The sequence below is a fragment of the Poecilia formosa genome, unplaced genomic scaffold, assembly GCF_000485575.1.
Source record: "Poecilia formosa unplaced genomic scaffold, Poecilia_formosa-5.1.2 Scaffold81, whole genome shotgun sequence".
In the NCBI taxonomy this organism is placed as follows: domain Eukaryota; kingdom Metazoa; phylum Chordata; class Actinopteri; order Cyprinodontiformes; family Poeciliidae; genus Poecilia; species Poecilia formosa.
The window spans coordinates 1,025,675-1,032,877 of record NW_006800020.1 but is presented as its reverse complement, the minus strand read 5'-3'; the positions used below and the strand labels follow the sequence as shown (position 1 = coordinate 1,032,877).

General features: G+C 36.7%; 1 long non-coding RNA gene across 1 annotated transcript in view; it reads right to left on the bottom strand.

The window, feature by feature from the left end:
- Positions 1 to 67: 67 nt before the first annotated feature.
- LOC103141251 (uncharacterized) overlaps positions 68 to 7,203 on the bottom strand; it is a 17,968-nt gene continuing 10,832 nt past the window's right edge. Inside the window, exon 3 of the long non-coding RNA XR_001662700.1 lies at positions 68 to 690. This is a non-coding gene — a long non-coding RNA (uncharacterized LOC103141251). The remainder of the gene's footprint in view (positions 691 to 7,203) is intronic.

Sequence of the window (7,203 nt, the reverse complement as noted above, 5' to 3'; positions counted from 1 at the left end):
TTTACAAGGCACTGTAAATACCAGCTTTTATAAACGCAACTTGCAAAGATTTAGGCTTATTTGTAATCGTGACATTTTATTTCCAAAAACAGAACTTTCACTGCGTATTAAAATGACAAGTGTAACTGCAAATCAAAATGCAATTAAACATAAACCTAGTCACTGTTTATGTTGCCGATCTGCAGCAAGGAATCGACTTCGTGAACTCTGAACTGAGAGTGAACCCTAGTTTGTTTTTTCAGCTCGCTTTATAAAAGCCACCCCTGTAGGCAGCATGTGTCTTTGCCAAATTTATCTTGGCAGAGAATTTAAAAAAAAAAGAAAGAAAAGAATAAAGAAACAGAACACGAAGGAATCCGACACGATGTGGGTCAAATCTCAATAACAAACGTTCCCCGAAGCTGTCGACACCCCAGACAGCATGTGACGGAGCAGGATGTCTGGCTCCACTGATGGGAAACTGAGTAATCCCTGGATTTCACACTCTGACCAAGTTTCACACCATTTCTGAGCAGTCGGCGGTTGAAGATGGATAGCAAATGAACTCATGTAATGGTCAAATCACCATTCAAAGTACCTTAGCAACAGTTAGAATCCTTCATGCTGTAGACCTGATTGTCAACCCGTGACTTTTGCAGTCCTCCAATGAGATTGCTTCGCCGCAGTGGGGAGGAGGCAGCAAGGCAGGCGCTTGAACAAAGAGAAAGAGGGGTTTCAAAAACGTTGGAATATCAGTATTCCTTCCACATTTACAGCCATCACGCTTCACACCCACTGAATGAACTCTTAAGCTTTGTGTGTAATTACTGTGTCACTTAGCAGACAGAAACCGTGTAGCATGAATTGTAGGACCTGCGTTGGGCATTTATTGTTATCCGAGTCCTGCTGCACTCAAACTTGGAATTTAAATGTAAATTCTTTGCCAGTAACAGGAAAAACATTTTGAATTAGCATTTACAAGGCTGTCATGTCCATCAGTTTTTCAAAAGCAATTTTTTTCCCCTCTTTACTGCCAGACTGACTTCAGACACACACACAGATCAATACATCTCTTGAGGTTCTAGTTCTCAATGTTTTAATTTCAGTCAATGACTGTAAATGGTTAGCTTCTGGCAGAAAATGCAGCCATGGACGTTTTTGAAGCACATCCCGTTTTCTACATAGAATTTTCATCGTTGACTTTAAATTGGATTAAAATATCTTCACAAACGTGAAAAATCAGATGCATTGCATTCATGCATGTGCTTTTGCGCAAATGTACATGAGCTGGTTTACGCACAAATAATCAGAATATTTCATAAACAGTGCCTCCAGTTTTGTCTTGACAATAATTAAATAGGTATTTTGGTCCAAGGACTTCCAAGTTTTATTTACCTGAAAGATAAGTAGCAAGTTTATTGTAATTACAACAAATATATCTATTTAGAGAGATCTCGGAGAGATCTCAAAAAAAGGAATTCCCAACCACCAGACAATTCATTTATCCGTTTTCTGCAGCCAATGAGTAACACTGACATCATCAATGATGTGGACATTGATGATGTACATTTCAGGGCCAACACTCAACAACTAGCCTGTATTGCATGTTTTTAGATTATTTCCATTATTCTGTTGGTGGTATCATAGAGCACCAACTAAAATAAATTTTGTTTTTTTACTTCACTCTATATCTGTCACACTCAGTAAACTTTTTATTTATTTATTTTTGTTCCATTCCGATTTTCTTGAAATTGTGACACCTAAAACTTTGTTCTGGTGAAATTCATAAATATTTTAGTTTATTATTTGAGCAGATAAATAAGGATATATGACATATGAAGTTTTGCATCCAGTAATTTAAAAAAAAAAAAAAGTATCCGGAAAGTACTTTCAGCTTAATGAGTTGGCCCTCAGGACATTGAGTTTGTGCACCACTGCTCTGAAAGGTTTTCTTTGTGAGCTCCATGTGTCACTATGCTGATTTCCGTGGTATGTTCAGTGTTTTCTGCAACAAATAGAATAAATAAATTACAAAAAGAATTTTTTTTGGTCTCATTTGACCAGGACACATTCTTCTGCTGTGTTCTGGTTACATCACCTTACAAGAAGGTCAACAAACAAGACTTTTTATTTGACATTTATGGGGCTTTTTCTCCAAAACATCTCTTTTTGTCACTGTTCTTTAAATGGCAGAACAGTGTTCAGTCTTGCTGTTCATGGTGTTTAATAAACGTTCTCCAACTAATCTTTGAGGCCTTCACTAAACAGTTGTTGTAGAGTAGCAGTGTTAAGTAGCCTAAACACACATGCTTGTCACATTTTTAGGAGTATAAAAAAAATAAATAAAACCAGTGAAATTGTACTTTCAGTTGGTGAGTATGTCTTACTTTGTGCTTAGTCTGGTCTTGGTCTATCCCCACAAAGGAGTTTGCAGTTGTAATGTGACAAAATATGACAAGATTCAACGGAAATTAACACTTTTACAAAGAACATCATAAAACAAGGCAATGCATTGCTGCATACGTTTTTCAGGGAAAAAAAAGAAAGGTTTACGAATGTTTTTTTTTTGGGTTTTTTTGCACCAACTTTAAGAATGACAATATGTTTTTGTCTTGCTTTCTGAACACATTTAATACAGGATTAAAAGATCATTATATTATAGAAGAAAAGATTCAAACAGATTGCCAAAGAAATATTAACATTCCACAAATGCTGTTTAAACTCAAGCCCACACAACATTACTCAACAATGTTATCCTATTTGGAGGTGCTGTACTCTGACCGTTCAGAGTCCCTGATGGAATGCAGCCACGGCAACTCAATAGAGAGCTGCATGGACGACTGTGTGTAGGCTGGTGGAAACAAAAGGTCAGAGTCAGACTCACACACCTACAGGATCCATCAACTCCTCCTGCTTCCACTTTTCCTGTTGAGGATGCAGTGGGCTGAAAAGGTAGCATACATCACTGAATTATCTTTCTTTTTGTCCTCATGTCGGTATGTTCAGAAAAATCTCTGAAGATTGAAGAAAAGAAGACAATTTACAAGCAGCAATTAAACCATCTCAAAGAAATCCCGTCACTTACAATGACATTTCCTGTTAGCTTACACACACTTTAAGGTCAAAGATTAAATTAAACTCGATCGTCTACCAGACGCAATGTGGCTCAAAACGCCCGGGTAATCACATGAACAGCCCAGCGGTCTTGCATATTTTCGAACAGGATAAATGAAATATTCCCCGTCTCTTTTCAGACTCATAATCCCTATTAGCAAAGACGCAGAAAATGTGCCACCTGCTTCCAGTCATACAGCTTGAGGCCTAAGTGCCCTTGTGACACCACACTAGCCTTAATCTCATTAACAAATGCAAAGCCTCAAATGCCACCGTTGGAAAAAGATAGGCATTTCAGCCATCACTTAGCAATGTCACAACCCTTTAAACGGGCTTGCATACTGGAATTAAGACCAACACTGACCAAAAATACCAATGAACAATAGACTCATACATTGATGTTATTTTTTTTTTTGTGGGGGTGGGGGGTTTGCGTAGTGTCACATTACAGTCGCAAAATGGTGTATAATTGTGAAGTTTAAGGAAAATGAATCATGGTCTTCAAATCTGTCCACAAATAAAATCTGAATAGTGTGATATCCATTTGTACTCAGCCTCTTTTGCTTTAATATACCAAAATAAGATCCATGGAGATGCTTCATAGAACATTATTGGACCAAACACTTTTTGAAAATGAAAGAACGCAGCAGACAGGTCAGGAAGGAAGTTGTGGAGAAGTATAAAGCAAGATTAAGTGATAAAACAATATCTCAAGCTTTGAAGATGGCTGTCTACCTCTACTGAGAGGTTGGGCAAAGAGAGCACTAATTGAAGAAGCACCCAAGAGTCACAAATCATGTAGGGAGACACAAGAAACATGTGGTAGATGCATTCTCTAGTCAGACGAGATCAAAATTGTACTGTACATCACCCTGAAATACTGTCCTCCACATGAAACATAGAGGTAGCAACATCATGGTGGGGGGAATGCTTTTGTTCAGCAAGGACGGGGAAACTGGTCAGAGTTAATTGGGGTTTGAGTAAGGCTAAATTTAAAGAAATTCTGAAAAATAAAGTGCTACAGCCTGTTCATGGCTTGGTCCTGGTTCACCCTTCCAGCATTTACAACCTTAAACATACAACCAGAGCTACAATGAAGTAGTTTAAATCAAATTGGGAAAATGTCTGTGGAGAGACTTTCAGTTTGACTGAGCTTAATCTAATTGCAAAAAAAATAAATACATTATAAAATATTTCTGTTTCTATATATGTAAAGCTTCTTCATGAAACACCATTCAAATAAAAAAAACATCAGTGTTTGTGATTCTACTGTGATAAAATGTTGCAAAGCTCTGCATGATGTTTATTCTAGGAGTGGCTATTAAACATCAAACAAAAAGCAATGTAGTACAACGAAGTTATTTTGACCTGCAATGTATTCTCAGACAAAGTTTGGTAAAAAAAAAAAAATAAAAAAGTTTGCAGCCGTGTTAAGTTAGGTCTCGTCATTCAGCGTGGCTTTAATTTGCATCATCCAATTCGGGATAAGATGAGCTGTTTAAACAAGGATGGAGACGTCAGGATGTATTAGCATCCAGACAAATTCCCAGAGGATTCTAAAAAAAAGAAAGAGAGAGAGAGAGATGTAGAGGAAAAAAAAATATATCACTCATTAAATTTGCAGCCGTTCTGCAGAGCTCCACGTTGAGCTCATCGGACGAGGGCAGCCTTTTATGACCGTAGCTCCTTTTACTGTCAGAGGTTCATATTTCTGACTCACTTCACAGATAAGGAGTCGTCTGAACCACACACATGTTTAGGAGGATTTCTCTTCAGTTCAAAATGTGATCATAAATTTTGTCCAGTTGCCAGAAATAATGTGCTACTTAAAACAGCAGAGTTCATGAAAATAAATTGAACATAAAAAAAGAAAAATAGTTTATCTAAACATCAGTTTGCCTCATCTGTTGTCCCAGATTAAATCAAGTGGAATTTATATACTTTAAGATCAGTATATTACTGTAAGTATACAAAGATTTTGAAATACTTTAGAAGCAAAACTACTTACTTATAATTCATACTAAAGTGTTTGAATGACACCAATTGTATTTTTTTTAACCCGTAAAAAGAATACTGACAGAAAGCGAAAAACTCCACTGAACATTGATTTTTGCTCTGCTGGTAATATTTGCCATTTATGCTCAACAGTGATTCATTTGCAGCATTTTTGTTCATCAGTCGTAAAGAAAGGAGTTTTTTTGTTTTGTTTTTTTTGTTATTTTTTGTTTCATGTGCCTCCCGCCCCCAGATCCCCTCCTCCTCCTCCAACATATACCTTTTGTCTCTGAAAGCCCTGAATTGTTTTTGGGAGCCTTCAGCTGAAGTCTGGCTGACCTGCCCCCGTCTCCGTCCTCAAAGCTGGTTGGAGATGAAAAATTTATGGCTGTGTGACTGTTTCATTTGAAGTGCTACTCCCCGTCTGATGCTGCCTCCACTGATGGCGACTGCATCTGCCATCTTCGTTCGACCGGTGCTTCCCCCCAACCACCTCCTCTCACAGCGGGGGTGAAATCTGGGCGAGTGCGTGGGATGGTGACCAGGGTTTTTGTGCTCTTTCTCTGGTATTCACTAATCAGGAGCATATTTTTCTTGCCTGTGGGTAATTAGGAGAGATTGATTAGCTGCTTTTCAGAGCCACAGAGAGAAATCCAGCCCACGCTGCTCAGACTGTTAGGTGTGTCTTTACATTGATGTTATATAGGAAAGCTATATATGTATATAAGTATATGACACATTTCTTGAATGCAAGTTTTTATTTTTAGAATTTTTCATTGTTTCTTTTAGATATTTACGTAGAAATCCATCTGGTCACTGATGGATTTCAGATTTTTTTTTTTACAATAGATGTAAATTAAAAGACTATCTTTTGCTTAGCTAAATTTTGTAAAATGAGTACATATTAAATTTTAAATGGTCTCTGTCTTTCAGAGTGTGACACATAAGGCAAATATTTTAAAGTGTTTTTTTATTTAAACAAAAATTATATATTTTTTTTTTACTTAGGAGTTAGTGTACCTTACATGATTGGTATTTAAATTCTAACTTAATTGCCTTACTTTGTTTAGAGTTACTTTAGCCCTCAAATTGTCACTTTCCCTCAGAAAAAAGAAATCATTAATTATGTTTTATTTAATCAAGTCATGTTATGTTTATATAATGTTTGCAACAAAAGCCATTAACCAAAATGCCTGAAAGTCTTTAATAAAATGAATTATATAAATAACAAGCAAAAGGAACAGAAAACACACAAAATAGCAGAATAAAAACATGCCAAGCACAAAACAAAATTATAGCAAAACAATGGGGAAGTTGAAAACGTTTATGATTACAGCAGTTAAACAGCGTAAACCCAACTCTCACACAGAGCTAAAAGCAAAGCAATAAAAACGATCATTTTAAAACAAGTAGTGACAAAGTCAGGGTAGTTTAGGGGCTGCAACAGAATTAAGTCCTAATTTCCACTTAGCTACATCTCAGTAAAAGTAGAAATGATCTTTCCAAGCATGACTCTTTGGAATTTGCATTTTCTTTTTTTCTATTATTAATTTCTTTTACACATGCTGCACACTTTGCATGATTCCAATATGTTTTTTTTTTCATGTGGGCCAACACATGTGACATTTACACATTTATCTTAAGATGCGACTGTGTGAACCATGCGTCTCATTAAGCATGGAGAGATTTTATCAGTGTGAAAATCTTCCAGGTTTTCTCCATTCTGAAAAGCTTTCAGTTCTTATTGTCTGTCACATACATTTAATGTTTTACATAAACAGTTGCAACACTAGTAAAGGACGCAAAAAACCTGGCAAACATATTGTGTATTCTCATTTTCAACTACAACCTTGGTGAAACAAGTTCAAAACGCCTATCAGACAACGAATCAATCGAAACATTATGGCTGAAACAAAGCAGTTATGTCTCTTTAAGATGTGAATAGGGCCGTAACACCCATCTTAACGGAAAATATCAGTAGCAGGAAAATTACTGGAAAATTCTTGTGCTAAAAAGACCTTGAGAAAAATGTGCTCCCATGCATGAAGTCACATTGGTTCCTAAGCAACAGGTAATTTCACAACATGCGCCGCTGTTTGTGCAGCGACGGCAGCT